A 16,402-nucleotide genomic window follows, 5' to 3' on the forward strand; every position below is an offset into this window, starting at 1 on the left:
CAATGGTTAAGTGCTTGACCTATTGAACTTACCAAGCAGTCCATGGGGGGAAAATGGACAGTGAGCTTCCCCAAGATTACCACCTTAGAAACTCTCTGGGGCAGTGTTGTGTCCCCCAGGCCACTTGTGAGTCAGAATTTATCTGGCAGCAAAAGGTCTCAGGTTGTCCCAAGTAGGAGGGTGCCACCTTTCTCTCCTCACTGTGGATCACAGCAGAAAGTGAGCCTTGTTGCTAAGGGCTGGGATCCAGACAGAGAAGAGCCTGGGAGATTGTAGGGGAGGCAGCAGCACTGGACGCACACAGCTCACACCTAATGCGCTTGGAGAGGGGGACACCTAGATCTGGCCTATATCCAGAGCTTGGTCATTACTGGAAGCAGGGTATATCCTTTTAGACCTTTGTGACCACATCTGTGAAGTGAAAAACAATTGCATCTTATGAGGTGGTAAAGAAATGAACTGTAATGATGCTTTGGAAATGTCTAAACTCTAACAAGCTATAATATGCAAATCACACAACCTTGCTTATCAAAAGTGAATTTGAAATGCTTATTTGATGTAGATCATAGACTACATACAGCCTTCAATATGAGTTAAATCTCAAGAAAACATCAACCTTTCAACTGGACAAATAAACAAAACTATGATAAATGGAGACAATGTTGTTGTCGAGTTGATTGCATAGTGATAGCTCTGAACCCTGCTCTATCCAGACCCAACCTTACTGTCTGACATGCCTGCGCCCATTACTCTAGTCACTAAGTCATCTCATCTCATTGAGGGTCTTCCTCTCTTGCCCTGTCCCTCCACCCTCCCAAGAATGATGCCCCTCTCTGAGGACTCGTCATTCCTTGTAACATGCCCAAAGTATGTCAGATGAAGCTTCAGAATCCTTGCTCCCAAGGAGCAGCCTGGTTTCACCCTCTCTAGGACAAACCTTTTTGTAAAAAAAAAAAACAAAACCAAAAACCCTTTTTGTCAGAAAAAAAAAGGTTTTGACAAACCTTTTCCTAGCTGTCCATAGTATATTCAGTACTCTTCTTCCGCATCACAACTCAAAGGCTTCAATACTCCTTCTATCATCCCTAGTCAATGTCCAGCTTTCTGACTCATAGCAAGTAATTGCGAAGACTGTGATGTGGATCAGATGCACCTTAGTTTCCAGAATGATATCATTGCTTTTCAGTACTCTGGTGAGGTCCCTGACAGCAGATTTTCTCAATACAGTTCATATTTTGATTTGGAGACAATATTAAAGTTGTTAAAAATTTCCTTTTACTTTGACCTACAATCAACATCTGTGGGCAGCAGCAATCATGAAATTAAATGATATAGTGCATTCTTTCTAAAGTGGTAAAGAGCAAGGATATTACTTTGAGAACTAAGGTATGCCCAGCCCATGCCATGATGTTTTCATATGCCTTTTAAAGCTTACCCATAAAGCAGTGAATTGTGTTAGTGAAGAATATTGAATAGTCCATGAACAACTCGGTCTTGGAAGAAATGCAGCCTTAATGCTCCTTAACCTGAGGATGTTGAGGCTTTGTCATGTAACGAGGACAGGTCTGGCCCCTGGCAAAGGGCATTGTGCTTGGTGAAGTTAGAGAATCAGTGAAAGAGACATTCAGGAAGATAAGTGGTTGACACAGCGCCTACCACCAAGAGCCCAGACACAGCAGTGATTTTGAGGATAATGCGGGACTGGGCAGTACTGTGTCTGGTTGTCCAGAGGATTAGTTTGAGTTAGAACTCACTTGACAGCCCTTCGCAGCAGCTTACAATGTCGTACATGCTAAGTGCTGTGATTGTTAATGGCTAAGTGCACTCAGCGCTGCTCCTTCAGGTCCTGGGTGGAGCTCAGTCTCTCAGGATTCCACACTGCTCTCTTGAGGAGTAAATATATCCTCATGCAACACTGTCAACTATTGCCAGGCCTTCGCTCAAATGGAGTGCCAAAGAAACAAACTCTTGGAGAACGTGCAGCCAGAGTGCCTCTGATAAAACTTCGTCTCACATATTTCGAGCATGTTGCTAAGAGAGGCTATTCCTTGGAATATGCTTGGAAAGGTGGAGATTGAGGCTAGAGAAAAAGACCCTCAACCAGATGGATTGACACAGTGGCTGCAGCAGTGGCTTTGAGTGTGTCAGAGATGATTAGGATGGCACAGGATAGGACACGGTTCAGATCTGTTGTTCATAGGGTCACTAGGGGTTGTACTCAACTTGATGGCACCTAACAACAAGTTCAAATCTACAGGCTTCTCCATGGGAGAAGGATAGAAAATCTCCTTCTGTGCATTTCACTGCCTCTGGAAACTCGCCAGACAAGCACTATGGGTCAAATCTGACTCCATGGCACACAACAACAACACTCGCTATAATAGGATTTTATTGCTAGCCTTTAGCTTCTGTGCATGGAGCGGCCACTCCCAGGAGGCTGTTGGGATGAGCATCACGCAGGATGGGAAACTTCCCTTTTCCTGCAACTTTTACCCACAAAGGTAACTTCGTTGTTGTTGTTGTAACTTTAGCTGCTTGAAATTTCTCTGTGGCAATAGGTTTTCCATTTTCATTCCAGTAATTTCTCAGCTCTGTGTATTTTCATAGGTATTGTATTAGCTCAACTTATTTTTTTTTTCTTTTGATCAAATGTTTTCATTGAATCATCAATTCCTGAGAAAATTGATGACTGCTTTTTTCACCAGCCGTTCCCCCATCCACACTGACTTGTTTGTGTTAAGATTAATAATACAGTTTTGTGCTCAAGGTGCATAATATTTCTGTTTGGTGATGGTGTCACACTTGGCCTGTTTGGCTTGGGCAAGAGCATTAGTGAAACAGTTGCCATGGTGAGCTCATGAACTTCATAAAGTTCAATGTTGTTCCTTCCTGCTGTGCTTTGGCACATGGAGGTAAGGGCCTTTGGCAGGTCCAGCTTCACACTGTGAAGCTGGCTCCAATCTTGTTTCCACAGGAGCTGGACTTCCTTCAGATCCCTTCCGGGTATCCTTTGTCTAACCTTGGACTTGTCTACCCTTCACCTCTCCAGCTGCACCTTGGGGTCTATGTTATAAGAAAATTGATAGAGTGCTGTTGATTTATTTTTATTTTACTTTTTGTTCCTTTGTGTTTAAACAATTCCTAGGCCATGCTTGGAAAGAAGGCAGGTTTTCAGGTGCGATGTTAGGAGATCCCAGGTGGAGATTGAACGAAGGAGGTGGCTATAACCATACCACTCCCTGGAACTAATAAGAGGAACCAATAGGATTCCACATGAAAGCTTTACAAGTCACACACACTTTTATTTTGGGTTTTAAGTGACAACTGGGAGCTGAAACTCTATCCATGACCAGTTTAAGTCTGTATCTCATAGCAACCTAGGTGTGTCAGAGTAGAACTCAACTCCAGGAGGTTTTCAGTGAATGATCTTTAGAAGTAGATCACCAGCCCTTTCTTCCAGGGTACCTGGAGGTAGACTATCAGCCTTTCTGGTAGCAGAAGAACCCATTAACTATTTGTAGCAGCCAAGTTAAAAAGTCAGTCATTGCTGTGATGTTGGAACCGAGTCAGAAGTGATCCCCCAGTGGGTTTCCTAGGCTGTACATTGCTCAGGAAGAGATGGGCTTTCTTTCTGCCTTGGAGCTACGTGTGAATTCTAACTGCCAGAGAGGTGCCACCTTTGGGTTATCACTGTAACTTCCTATCAACTATGCCACTGTTGCAGACTGAGGGTAAAGTATAGTAATAAGTATTAATAACGAGACAGAACACACAAGTAAAGCAGGAGGCAAACAGTTCTCAAACAACTGAAGCACCGATCTCTGCTTCCCTGTGCCTTCATTGAAAATTGCCAGGGAGCAAATTATAAAGAGAATCTACGCAAATAAAGCTAAGCTACTTCTATTGAAAACCTTATGCTTGACTCAGGAGGGAGGGGTTAGCAAATACAATACAAGAATCCTGTAAAATCTTAAGGTTTGCCTTAGTGCCTACCCTGCAAACATTTAAGGATTGCCTTAGTGCTTCAGGGTGAATTCCAGCTTGTATCAGCCTCCCTCATATCCTGATGTAGCATTTGGTTTATTATAAATATTTAGTATGAAATTTGGCATCCCACACGCCACTACTTTCCAGGGGTCACCACTCAGGGATCCCTAAAACGTGACAGCTATATTGTTATCATTATGTGCTGCCGATTCACATCTAGCTGACCTTCCAACAGATTTATGGAGGTTATAAATCTCATGGGAGAAGATTGTTCATCTTTCTCTTGTAGAGAGTAGCTGATTGATTCAATCCAAGTACCTTTGGATTGTCAGTGCAACTCCTTACCACTAAGCCACCAGAGCTCCCTTATAATATATTACTATTTATTCTTTTAGAATGCATTCATTTATGACTCTGACTCCAGAACTGAGGCCAGCAAGAATCACCCAGTTCCCAGACTGGCTTCATTGCATTTCAGAGTGCTAACCCTCCAGGCCCTCAGCCCACTGTAACTTCTTTTATGTTGTTCTTGTCTTACCCTCTTTATATCAAGAATTAATATATTCCACCAATCTTGTTCTCTTTGCTGCCAAGTGTCTTTGTCCCCTACCGTCTGGAACTTGGGGTTTCCATCAGACCTTGAGTGTTTGTTTGGAAAGAATAGCTTGAGAGGAAAAGCAAGGTACATCCAAAGTCACTTGCAATAACCTAATTTTGAGTATTGAGTTGCAGTGGGTACTTTTTGATAGCAATTCTAATTGTCCCTTGGAATAACTGTGATCCTCTAATATTTTATTCTGTACAGTTTGAGGTTAAAAAAATACACCTTCTCCTTTGATCTTTCAATGCTCTATGTGAAACAGGTACAATCACTGCCTAATTTTTAGTTCTCTTAAAAGTAGAGTCTAAGACAAAGGTTTAGGTGCAGGTAGTCTATCTGGGAGGTGATTTCTGGAAACCCTGGTGAGGGAATGAAGAAGAAATTGAGGGAGAGAAGAAAGGCAGTAAGGATGTGTGAGCAACTGGGACTCCATCCTGCTGGGGACCCTTTAGAGACTGCGTGGAGTGAGCCTCAGAGTTGACCCGCGGGAGGTTTTGCCCGGAGTTCTTGTTACTCTTTCAGCCGATTTTGCAGGGGAGTCTATGTCCATTTAAGGCATTCCTCTGGCACGGAGAAACAAGCAGCTAGCATGTAGGGGAGCTTCTGAGGTCAGCTCTAGGGTAAGCTGGGCAGGGGAAGGGGAAGGGGGGCACTGAGAGCATCTGCCATCACACTTGTCACCACTTCATAGAGGAAGAACCTGAGACACGATGAGTGAGGTTAAGAGCTTGCTCAGGGTCACAGAGCTCTAGAGTCTTTGAACTCTTTCACCTGCATCCATGTCCTTGAACCCTATTCTCCACAGGCAGTGAGATGGCTGGGGTCTCCCCCTAAAAGAGTTGAGAACAGGGCTGAAAGTGATGGACCATGTCTGATAGAGTTGCCCATGCTTTGATATCCACATGGAGCCTTGCATGACTGGCACAGATCTTTTTCTATTTTTAAGTTATGATTTTAACAAAAGTTTACAAAAAAGTTGTATTTTCATTCACAGACCTACTTTATTAGGCGGTAATGTAGTATAGGGATTAAGACTTCTGAGCAAGACTGTGTTTTTCTATTTGGGAATTTGTGTGCCTATGAGCTAATGACATGAACTTTCTGTGCCTGAGTTTCATTCTCTAAATAGCATCAACTTCACTATGGTTAATTCAAAGACTAAATAAAGTTATATAGATGGAGTGCTTATTGGAGTCCCTGGGTAGTGCATACGGCTAATGCACTTGGCTGTAAACTGAAAGGTTAAAGGTTCAAGTCCAGCCAAAGGTGCCTCAGAAGAAAGGCCTGGTGATCTACTGAACAAAAGAGGTCATTTGAAAATCCTACAGAGAGAGCACACTGTGAAATCACCATGAGTTGGAGTTCACTTGGTGGAACTGGCTTTCTAAAAAGTGCTTTGCAAGGAATAAAGGTCATGGAACTATTCAGTATTGTATAATGAGTGCTCTTTTCCCTTTCCATAACCTGTCTCAGGCTTTAGAATTCATGTGAACTCTTTGTAAAACATAAGCTCCTATGCATGGTCAGAAAGAGCATCACCACACTTAACACCATTGCACTTCAGACGGTTTGTTTAGTGCCTTGGTCCAGTGCATGCTGGTGAACTTCCTGAGCATGGACACCAGGCCTGCCCACCCTAGCATCAGCAGCTTCATGTATGCAGTGACCTTGGAAGCCACTCAGGTAGTGCGTGTTCAGTGAAGGACAGCGAGCTCTCTCTTAGATTCCCTGATGACGCCAATGCTTGTGTTACATTACCAAGCTGCCTGCTGGTGGTGGCATCAGCATAAAATCATTCAAAGGTTGCCCCAAAAAGTGCATGCCTCCTAGAATTTTCTCTGTGTTAATAAAACACTATTACCTCAAAAGGAATTTTAAATTTACCTCAAAAAATATTTTTAGTACCTAAAAAACCTCTTAGCTGTGCCTTAATTCTCTCATCTCCAGTAAGGTGAAATTGGAAGCTAAAATACGTGGCATATGGTGATTAGTATTAACAGTCTCTCCCAGGTGACCTAGAGCCTCAGAAATCTGCTGGAGGGGCAGTTGTGAGTTGGTTCTAACTCAGTGGCAAGAAGCCGAGCTAAGAAAGTGCTGGAGATGAAAATGTTACTTTAAATACCAAGGTGTGCCTGACCCAGGCCATTTTCAGCTGCTACATGTGCATGCAAAAGTTGGGCAATGAGTGAGGAAGGCCATAAAAAATATGCCTTTGAATTGTGGTGTTGGAGGCAAGGATAGTGAAATTTGGGCTGACATACTTTAAGTATGTTGTTAGGAGGGGACAAAAGGCCATCATGCTTAGAAAGGTGGAGGGTCAGCGAAGGAGGGGAAGACCCTCAAAGGGATGGATTTACACAGGGGTGGTAATGGTGGACTTGAGTGAGTCAGAGATGATGAGGCTGGCACAGATGGGGCAACGGGCAGATCCACTGTTCTTACGGTCACTGTGGGTTGTAGTCAGCTCCATGGCACTTAAAAACCACCAGCAGCAAAAGAACAAACAGATGTGTCTTGGAAAAAGTGCAGCCAGTGTGTTCCTTAGAGGCAGGGTTGGTGAACCTTCACTTCACATACTTCAGACAGCTTCCCAGGAGGGGCCAGTCCTTGGAGATGCTTTGAATGGTAAAAAAAGAAAAATCAATCTAAACCAAGAAGGTCATCGATGAGATGAATTGACAGACAAAGTGATTGCAATGATAGGTTTAAGCACATCAGAGACTGTGAAGAAGGCACAGGGTCAGACAGGGTTTCATTCCTTGTACATTCCTTGTATGAGAGCTGACTTGGCAGGATCTGGCAATAAACACAGTAGCAGATGGACTCATTCTAATATCTCTTTGACCTTGACACTTAATATGGGTCAAGGTCAAACTGTTATAAAGATGAGAAACTCTGACCTTCACTGACGGGTGCAGAGGACCCCACAGCACAACTAACAGAAGCCATATTGAGCTTGTTGTGAGTTACACATGGGTTTTGGTAAATGTCAGAGACATCTGGCAGTGAGAGGTGGGTGGTGTATACCTGACAACCAAGTCACAGGTCCAGTGTCTTTATTAACAAGCCAGTACAGAAGCTGCTCATTGGCTCCCTCAGCTCCGGAAGTCCCAGCCTCTGTCCTCCTGGCTACCCTATCACACCTTGAAGATAAAACTCAGCTGGGGAGAGGGCATTTCTAGAGACAAGTTAGTCATATGTAATCTCAGGACAGTGGTGGCTTAGTGATAGAATTCCCACCCACTATGGCTGATTCCATTCCCAGTCAGTAAACCTAATACACAGTTATTAGGTGTCACGGAGACTTTCATGTTGCTAATATGCTCAACAAGTTTTAGTGTAGCCTCCTAGATTAAGACAACCGAGAAAGAAAAATTTGGCAATTTTCTTCCAAAATATCAAGCCATGAAAACCTTGGATATCACAGCTGTTTGATCCCCTTGTTCATGGTGTCCCATCAGTAGAGGGTTGACCAGATGCAGCTAACAACAACAACCTATACTATCTGGCATCCGTATCTTGATGTGTCTACTGTATATGCCTGTCCTTTCCCCCAAGTTTTTGTTTCCTTGTTGTTAGTTTTGTTCTGACTCTATTTTTGTCTAATATTTTTAAACCACCAAGCCAACCACAGAATCTCTGATCAGAAAGGGCTTTCTGCCTCTGAGGTCTTGATTAGTGCTTCTAATGCTGTAAATTGCTGACTGCGCTGCAGGAGTAATGCGTCTTACAATCAATGAAAGGATAACTACTATTTCTGGAAGGTTATAGGGAGAGCTGTCTATATTCCTTGCAACCTTGGATCGTTTTACAGTCCATTATAGAGCAGTCTTCCAGGCAGCACAAGCAGATTGCCCCGCTGACATATGCTATGCAGCAGCTGTTGACTGGCCTCAAGATCGTTGTTACTAATTGATGCTTGCTGGAATGGTTGGCTCACTCAGGGCTGAGGCAGGCATCACTCTGCAGCGCCAGCCACTCAGTGAAACCCCAGCCTCTGACGAGAGAGATCGAGGGCTTGCTTACCTGTAGCTGCAAAAGAGCAGCGCAGTTTAAAGCCTTTAGTGCTGAAGACCTTGGAGAAATCATGAGAAGAGAATGCTGACCTACTAAATTGTCTTATTCCTCCTTTTTCTTTTACTCCTTCACTTTTTCCTCAGTCTCCATTTCCTTTATTACTTTCTCTCTGTTGCCTGATTTAGAAAATTAACATACAGGCGGCCCAGTTAAATTTGAATGTCAGTGAACACTAAGTATAAGTATGTAGCAAGAACTTGGTTCTTGGTTGTTAACCAAAAGATAGGCAGTTCTGACCCACCTTTGTGGGTTTTGGGTAGAATCCTTTGGATACAGGTGACTTAGGATAAAGGTCTGGTGATCGACTTCTGAAAATTCAGCCATTGGAAACACTATGGAGCCTCGTTCGACAATGACGCACCCGGGGCTGCCTTAAGTCAGAACTGACAAGAGGGCAAATAGGAGGGAAATGTTGCAAGCATCACAAAAAGTTAAAAAATGAAAAACCAAAATCCATCCAAATAGATTACTAGTCATGTGGGGGGCCCCCATCGGGTTTCCAAGACTAAATCTTTATAGGAAAAGGGCTGCCTTTTCCTCAAAGAGCAGCTGGTATGCGTGAACCATTGACTTTCTGGTTAGCAGCCCAGCATGTAACACCATACCACCAGGGCTCCTTCACTAAGAAATTATATCTTGTTTATCGTCTGCGACTCGACGGCACTTAACAACAACATCAGAAGTTCAAATTAAAGTGGACATCCTATATTTTATATGGCAGCCTTGTAACGATGTGTCTCTTAATTACCTTTCTTTCTATGCTCTTCATGTATTATGATGTATGTGGTCATATATATGTAGAGGAGTCCTTGGGTGAGGAAAATGTGCAACAATGAATGAATTTAAAAAAAAAAAGCGAGAGAGAGAGAGAGAAGTTAAACCTAAACAAAGATTCATTAAAAAAGGCTTCCTTCTCACCGAGTAGTGACAGAGAAGGGCTGGAATTAGGATGAGCTGAGAGAGGCACCAGGGCCGCTTGGCAACTTCCTCACATGCCTCCCGGAGCGAGCACCTCCTTAAATTTGCATGCTGCAGGCCTCACTAACTCACCCTGCCCTGGTCTCCTGGCATAGTGCAATTAAACTTTATCTCATAACCCTGTTTCAGAAGCTAAACCGAGTTCTTTCTCTTTCAGAAAGAATTATGGCTGCAGTTTATCCAAATATTTGAGGAAAACAATAATGAAATGATTGTGTTTGGCTTCATTTTTATTTCATTATGCTCCATTTCATTCTACTAATATAAAAAATCATTTTTAACAAGAGAAACCAAAAGAATGTAGGTTTTTGCTAAACCCTTTCCATAGTATCTGGCTTTTCAAAATTTAAATTTTAGAGCTCTGGTGGCCTGGTGGTAAGGAGTTATGCTGCTATCCCAGACGCACACGGTTTGAATCCACCAGCAACTCTAAAGGAGAAGGATGGGCCCTCTTCTCCACTGTGATTAAAATACCTCTTCAAACCCTTTGGAGGGTCAGCTATGCGTCTACCTCAGTGGGACACAACACAACAATAACATTTTTTTTAACAACAGCATATTTTTAAATATTCATATTCCTTAAAGTCAGCTTTTTGATGGCTCTAGTACTCAAAATGAACAGAAAAATGCACTGAAGATTACTGGAATTTTTAAAGTGTGATTTCTCAGAAGTATTTATATACAATATTTTTACATTCTTTCTTACATTCATATTATGTAGTTGTATTTTCTGTTAGTAATGTATTTTTTATTCTTAAAATGTACTGGAGACCAGAATAGTAGCTGGCTCAATATAGATAATTGACATTTGTTGACGGTGTTAATATTTTATACCTTAAAGAGTTCTGTAGCTTCAATATGCTTTATAACCTGAACAAGTCTGAGAAGAATCAATCTAGAAGAATGGCTGCCATGACTGTTGCCAGGAGCATGGTGGACCTTAGATGGTGTTTCCCTGAGCGGGGCTGTGGCTTCTTCTCTCAGTTTTGGACTTAACTAGATTGAGATGCCACAGACGCCCAGAACCCTCAGTGTGAAGGCAGGCCAGTCTATGAGGACAGATCTTAGTTCACAAAAGCAGCAGTTGCATCAGCTTGCACCACTCCGATTACATCCAGTCTTCATCAGCCGGCCTAATTTTAGGAAGTGCAAGACAAAAATACAGTTGAGGGAAGTGAACTAAAAATAGCCCCTCCTTTATTCTGTTACAATTCTGTTCCTCAGATGGCTGATCTGTTCTATTTAAGCAAAAAATCTTTCCCTGTCATAATTGTCATAAAGGCATGCTGATGGTTATTAGGAACAGTGAAAGCAGGTGTTTTGATTGATCGCAGCTGTCCTGACCTTCGGTTTATTTCTGCTCTCCTCCGGAATTGCTGGCATTCGGTTCAACAGATGCTACTGTATTTTTCCGGCAGGGCTTGAGGCAGCCCCATTTTATTAAAGACGTGTAAGGAGTGTCTTTAATGAAATATGTTGTATGAATCACACTTCAGGAGCACTGGCAGCCCTGATCCTGTCATTTCACTTTCATGACAGAAAGACTTGCTTTTCTTTCTCATTCACTCTCTATGTTTCACATTGAAAATGGATTTTGTTTTAGCAATTTGTTTTCTTTTTATTTCATTATTTCTTTTATAACCCAGTTGTGTTCTAGCAAGGTATTATTTGGTTTCTCCGTGGGTGGTTTTACCCTCCTATGGTTAATTTCTAGTTTTATGTCATTGTAGTCTGAGAAGATACTTTGTATTATATGAGTGTTTTTTAATTTTTTGAGGCTTGCTTTGTGTCCTGATCATTTCTGGAGAATGTACCATGTGCACTTGAAAAGAAAGTGAATTGAGTTTTAGTAGGTTGCAGAACCTGAATAGGTAGGTCTGGTGGCCCAGTAATAAGAATCTGGACTCCAATCCTGAAGGCACACTGTTCAGATCTTCCAATTTTCTGCACTGGAGAAGGATGGGCAGTCTCCTCCTCTGTGATTAACTGCCTCTGAAAACCCACCGGGGGTTCAGCTATGGATCAATTCTGACTCAGTGGTACACAACAACAACTACAACAACGCTGAATACTTTCACAAGGTCAAGTTGGCTAATAATGTAGTTTAGATCTTCTGCATCTTTGTTAGGTTTCTTTTGAGTTGTCCTATCCTTTGATGATAGTGGTGTGATGAAGTCTCCTACCACTGTTGTAGTGCTATCTATTTCTGTCTTCAATTCTGTTAACTGTTGTTTTATGTAGTTTGCAGGTCTATCATTTGGTTCATAAATGTTGAACAAGGTTATGTCTTCTTAATCTATTGTGCCTTTAATCAATATATAATGCCTTTCCTTATCTTTGATGGATGTTTTCATTCTGATGTCTATTTTATCAGAGATTAGTATTGCCACTCCTGCTTTTTTGAGGTTGCAAATTTCTTTTTTTAATTTTATTAATTTTAATGAACATTTACAGAGATTTTGGATTTTCATTCATTCATTGTTGCACTTTTCTCCCTGCACAGCTCCCCCCACCCCACCACCCAGTTAGCTCTTCTCTTTGAAAAGCAAAAGAAAATTTCCTTCTTTGGTATGCAATCCCCCCGCACCTCTCCCACCGCCCCGAGTACACTCCACTATGCAACCTTAATTCTGGACTCTTGTGATAACCATAATACCCTATCATATATTGCTTTTAAATTATTCTCTCTTTCATCTGTTTCAATGCAGCACACGTAATTTATCCAGTTTTTCTCAGTCTTACCCCAACCCTGATGTCAGTCCCATTCTATAACAGTGGCACCATGCAGTATTTGTCATTTTGTGACTGAGATTTTCACTCAGCATAATATCATCCAGCCAATTTCTTGATATATTTTTTTTCTGGCCTTTGATTTTGAGTCTGTATTTCTCTTCTTTTTTCAGATGTGTCTCTTGTAGGCAACATATTGATGGGCTTTGTTTCTTTATCCATTCTGCTACTCTTTTTCTCTTGATTGGTTCCTTTAGCTCATTCACACCAAGTGTGAGTATTGTCAGGCTAGGTTTCACTGGTGTCATTTTGCTGTTTCTTTTTATGTTGTTCCTGGTCACTGTGGTCCATCCACTTTTTTTTTTTTTTTTTTTTTTTGGTGTCTGCATGTGAAAGACTTAAAATTTCTTGTAGTTTTGGTCTTGTTTTCACAAATTCTTAAGATTCTTCTTTTCTTCAAAGGATCTAATTTCCCCTTCATATTTGATGGAGAACTTTACTGCTTATAGGATCCTTGGCTGGCAGTTGTTTTCTTTCAACTTTTCTGTATGTTTATCTCTCATTATCTTCTAGCTCACAGTTTCTGCTGAGAAATCAGAACTTAATTATTTCCCCTTTTTAGGTGACTATTCTTTTTCTAGTGCTGCTTTTAGTATTCTATCCTTGTCTTTTAATTTGAAGAATTTAACTATGATATGTCTTGCTGATTTTCTTTTTGAGTCTAGTCTATTTGGTGTTCTCTGTGCTTCTTGAATGTGGATTTCCTCAATCATCAAAATACCTGGGAAGTTTTCTTCTAGTATTTCTTCCACAATTTTCTGAGTGATTTCCCTGTCACTCCCCTGTTCTGGAATTCCAGTCATATGTATGTTATTCCATTTGATGTCATCCCACATGATTCCAATGTTTTCTTCATTTTTTTTATATTTCATCTCTGATTTTTCTTCTAGCATGCTTCCAGTGAGGTTCATGTCTTCCAGTCCACTCACTCTCTGTTCCTTCTCTTCAGTTCTGCTTTTTTGTCCTACCAGCTATGTTGGACACTTCTGCCATTTTCATCTTACTATTCTGGATTGCATTTTCATGCTTTTCTGTTATTTCAAGTATTATGTTGGCTGTACCGTCTCTGTCTTGTGATGATTTTTTAAGTTCTTATACCTCTTTATCTATACTACCAATCTTTTTTCCATCTTTTGCATTTTCTTCCGTAGCTATTCAAGTTGTTCCTCATCAATATATTTCTTCTGGATTGTTGTCTATGGGCTTTTTGCTCTCTCAATGGCTTCCATTGTTTCTTCCATATTTTGCATCTTCTGCTGTAGCTGTTCAAATAACTCCACATCAACATATTTCTTCTGGTTCTCTCTATCCAGAGTATTCATTGGATCTTCTTTTTTAGGAGAAAGGTTATTTTGTTTTTCCATGATGACTAAGGAAGACTGCTGCTTTCTTGACATTATATGAGTCTTTTCTTAGTAGATGTTAGGTTGTTGTAACTATATAATGACCAATAGTATGGCAATGTTTTGGGAAGGACTGTGTATTTGTGCTCTCTTCTTGGCCTGAGACCCACAGGGCGGTGGCCCCAACAGCAGTGTTTCACCTAAAGAACCTGAATAGCAGAACAGAAAGTCTGTTCCCTTCCATAAACTGCATCTTGGCCTGGGACAGCCCCTTCCACTTGAGCTTAAGGGATCCCACAAGGTATAGCTACACACTAGTGTTTCACCTAAAATCCTTGAGTAGCAGAGCAAGAAATATGTTTCCTTCTAGAAACCGGGTCTAAGCCCAGCTCAGTCTGGACCAGCCCCTTTCACTTGAGCTCAAGGAATTCCACCTGATATAGCTAGACAGCAGTGTTTCACCCAAAGTACCCAAATGGCAGAACAGACAGTATGTTCCCTTCCCTGGCCTGGCCCCTTCCACTTGATGTTTGTTTTTTTAATGTTTTTAAGAATTTCTTTCATTATTATTTTGGGAGTGTTTATTGTGTAAAAGGGGAGCAGCTGTAGTTCTCTGATAGAATTATCTTCTTTGCAGAAGGCCAAGGTCCAGGTTTTAGAGAGTAGAACTGCTACCTAGGGTTTCCTTGGCTAACATTTAAGGAAACACCTCAGCTGTAAGGCCCTAATACCTATCTATGAAAGGTCATAGCATTGAGAACCCTATGAAATAGTTCTCTGCTGCGCTCCTGGAGTCACAATGAGTCAGAATAAACTTAAGAACAACTAATAATAACCATAGGCATGTAGTAGTATATTAACATGGTTTTCTTTGCATCTAGTGGCTTAATGGTAAGGCATTGCACTGCCAACCCAGAGGCATGCAGTTCATATCCACCAGCTGGTCTGTGAGAGAAAGATTGGCAGTCTCCTCTTGTGTGATTAATGGCCTCTGAAAACCCTCTGGAGGATCAGCTGTGAGTTGGTTCTACCTCAAAGGTACTTAACAACTACAAAGAAAAGAAGATTGTAACAGAGGCAATTTTATTTCTTGCTTTCCAACCTGTCTGCCCTTTTTATCCTGCCTTATTACCTTGACTGCAACAACAACAAGAATAAGGCTTGTATTATAATAGTAGTGAGGGTGAACATCTTTGTCTTGTTCTTTATCTTAGATAGATACTGGCATATCTTCTTTTACTATTAAGTATGGTGTTAGCTGTATTTTTGATCCATTCCCATTGTCAGATTGAAGACATTCTCTTCCATTCCTAGTTTGCTAAAAGTTTAGTTTTGTTTTTAAATAAATGGATGATGAATTTGACAAATATTTTTCAGAGGCAAGTGATATAAAGATGTTTGGTTTTCTTTAAACTTTTAATATTGGTGTTTTTTAAAGCATTTTATTGTGGTTAATGTAAAAATTTACAGAGCACATAAGTTTCTTATTCAAGAATCTGTACATGTTTTGCTTCATGACATCAGTTCCAACCTTCAAATTGTGCTAGCATTACACCCCTTTTCCTGTTTCTGTTGACCCATTTTTTTTCCTGTTCCTTCTTGAATATGCTAATTTTGTTGATAAATTTTCATATATTAACCCTTCTTTGTTGAGTACCATCCAGTTGGAGCTGGCCCTCCAGCAGGCTTTCAAAGGCAGTGAGGCAGTTTAATGCATGGGAAGAGACTGTCCATCCTTCTCCCGCAGAACAGCTAGTGGGTTCGAACTGCCTGCTTTAATGCAGCACAATTTCTTACTACTAGGACACCAGGGCTCCCTGAATTCCCAAAATAAATATCACTTACTTGTATAATTCTTATTTTTATATATTGCTGAATTCTGTTAACTTTTTCACCATGAAGGATAACATTCACTTTCTGTTGTACAGTCATGGTTAAAGTGGTTTCTGCTTTGTTCCTAAAAAAAAAAAAAATCTCTAAAAGTTGAAAACTTGTTTTTAGGATTGTTGTTGTAGTTGTTAGGTGGTGTCAAGCCAAGTATGACCTGATGTGCTCCAGTGAACAACAGATCTGAACCCTGTCCTATCCCGTGTCACCCTCACAGTCTCTGACACACTAAAGTCCATTGCCACAGTCCTGTGTCAGGCTACCTAGTTGAGAGTCTTCCTCTCCTTCTCTGTCCCATTTTTCCAAGCATAATGTCTCTCTCCAAAGAATAGCCTCTCCTCAAAACATGCCCAGTGTATGTGAGGTTAGGCTTTGCCATCCTTTCCTCCAAGGAGCACTCTGGCTTCAACTACAAGACATGTCTGTCTGTTCTTTTGGCTCTTATGATCGTGTATATAGTATTCAGTATGGAACCAGGTAGGATTCTGTGACTGTATTTGTTCCTCTATGAAACTAGTGTGCTCTTAATATCACAATCATATGGTTATCTCCTCTTACCTTCTATCAAAATGCTAAAAAATTCTTGTTGTTCCTTGTTTTTCTTTTGTGATTTTCTAGTTTTCTTCGAGTTTCTGATTTTCCAGAAAGTAGAAGAGACATATTCTTTTTTCTTTCTTGATACCTAATATCTCCCAGCTTTTACACACTCCCTCTACTATTTGGAACTCATTCCATTATT

The sequence above is a fragment of the Elephantulus edwardii genome, unplaced genomic scaffold (assembly GCF_000299155.1).
Source record: "Elephantulus edwardii isolate Elephantulus edwardi_28Jun2011 unplaced genomic scaffold, EleEdw1.0 scaffold00182, whole genome shotgun sequence".
Lineage (NCBI taxonomy): Eukaryota > Metazoa > Chordata > Mammalia > Macroscelidea > Macroscelididae > Elephantulus > Elephantulus edwardii.